Source organism: Myotis nattereri, assembly GCF_964212035.1.
Source record: "Myotis nattereri genome assembly, chromosome: Y".
Taxonomy (NCBI): Eukaryota; Metazoa; Chordata; class Mammalia; order Chiroptera; family Vespertilionidae; genus Myotis; species Myotis nattereri.
This window is the reverse complement of record NC_138094.1, coordinates 6,039,691-6,041,654: the sequence shown is the minus strand read 5'-3', so window position 1 is coordinate 6,041,654 and position 1,964 is coordinate 6,039,691.

Below are 1,964 nucleotides of genomic sequence, written 5' to 3'. Positions count from 1 at the left end.
TTGATGCAGAGTTTCGATTATAGAACCCAAACAAACCAGACACCTGCTTTCGAGAGTGGAGGCCTAAGAGCTGGAGCCTCAGAGCTAAAAGTGGCTCAGAATAAAAAAAAAAAAAAAAAGAAGGAGCAGTTGGGAGCTTCAGTCCCAGCCTGAAAACAGCCCTCAGCCCCTCACCCAGACTGGCCAGGCACCCAAGTGGGGACCCCCACCCTGAAGGGTGTGTGACCAGCTGCAAACAGCCATCATCCCCTCATCCAGACTGGCCTGGCACCCCAGTGGGGACCGCCACCCTGATCCAGGACACCCTTCAGGGCAAACCAGCCAGCCCCCACCAGTGCACCAGGCCTCTATTCTATATAGTAAAATGGTAATATGCCTCCCAGCACTGGGATCAGCAGAGCCTCGAGGCCTCCCGGCACCGGGATCAGTGTGACAGGGGGCAGCGCCCAAACCCCCTGATCGCCCTGAGGCTCTGTGTGGACAGGGGGCGGGGCCTCAACCTTCCTATCGGCCCTACTCTGTGAGTGACAGGGGGGAGCCCCAACCCACCTGATGGACCCTGCTCTGTGCTTGACAAGGGGCAGCACCCCAATCCCCTGTTGGCCCTGCTCTGTGCATGACAAGGGGTGGCGCCGCAACCTCCCCATCGACCATGCCTTGAGTGTGCCTGAGGGTGGCATTGCAACTTCCTGATCCACCCTGCTCTGTGCATGACAGCGGGCGGCGCCCCAACTCCCTAATCGGCCCTGCTCTGAACCCGACCAAGGGCTGCACCTAGGGATTAGGCCTGCCATCTGCCACCCAGGAGCAGGCCTAAGCCAGCAGGTCATTATGTCCTGAGAGGTCGCAGACTGCGAGAGGGCACAGGCTGGCATGAGAGAACCCCTCTCCCCACTGAGTGCACAAATTTTTGTGCACCGGGCCTCTAGTATATGTGTGTGTGTGTGTTTGTGTGTGTGTGTGTGTGTGTGTGTGTCTGCCTATGTGTGTGTGTGTGTGTGTCTGTGTGTATATATGAGGCCCAGTGCACAAAAATTTGTGCACTGGTTGGGGGGGGTGTCCCTCAGCCCCACTTGTCCCCTCTCACAGTCTGGGATCCCTCAGGAGATAATGACATGCCCTCTTTGGCTTGCTCCTGCCTGGCAGAGGGCAGGCCCAATTCCTATGTGCAGCCCGTGGTTGTGATTAGAGCAGGGCTGATTGGGTGTTGGGTGCTGCCCCTGTCATGCACAGAGCAGGGCGGATTGGGAGGTTGGGATGCCATCCCCAGTCAGGCTCAGGGTAGGGCTGATTGGAAGGTTGGGGCACCACCCCCTGTCACACTCAAGGCAGGGTTGATGGGGAGGTTGCAGCAACACCTGCTGTCACGCACAGAGCAGGGCCCATCAGGGGGTTTGGGGCTCCGTACCCTGTCACACACATAGCACGGCCAATCAGGGTGTTGGGGTGCTCCCCGCTGTCATGCATAGAGTAGGGCAGATAGGGGAGTTGGGGCACTGTCCCTGTCACACACAGAGCAGGGCGAATCGGGGAGTTGGGGCGCCGTACCCTGTCACACTCAGGGCAGGGCCAAGGAGGAGGTTGTGGCTCCACCCCGACACAAACAGAGCAGGGCCCATGGGGTGGTTGGGGCGCAGCACCCTGTCCTACACAGAGCCGCAGGGTGATCAGTGGGTTTGGGCGCTGCCCCCTGTCATGCTGCTCCAGGGGCCAGGAGGCCTGGAGGTTCCACTGATCCTAGTGCTGGGAGCCCTTGAAGCTCCGCTTGACACAGGGGTAATGAGGTCTCACTGCTCCACTGATCCTGGTGCTGGGAGGCCTCGCAGCTGTGCTTGACACATGGGCAGTGAGCATTTGCTGCTCTGCTGATCCTGGTGCTAGCAGGCTCTGCTGATCCCGGTGCCAGGAGGCCTCGTGGCTCCGCTGATCCCGGGTTCCGGAGGCCTCATGGCTCTGCTGATCCT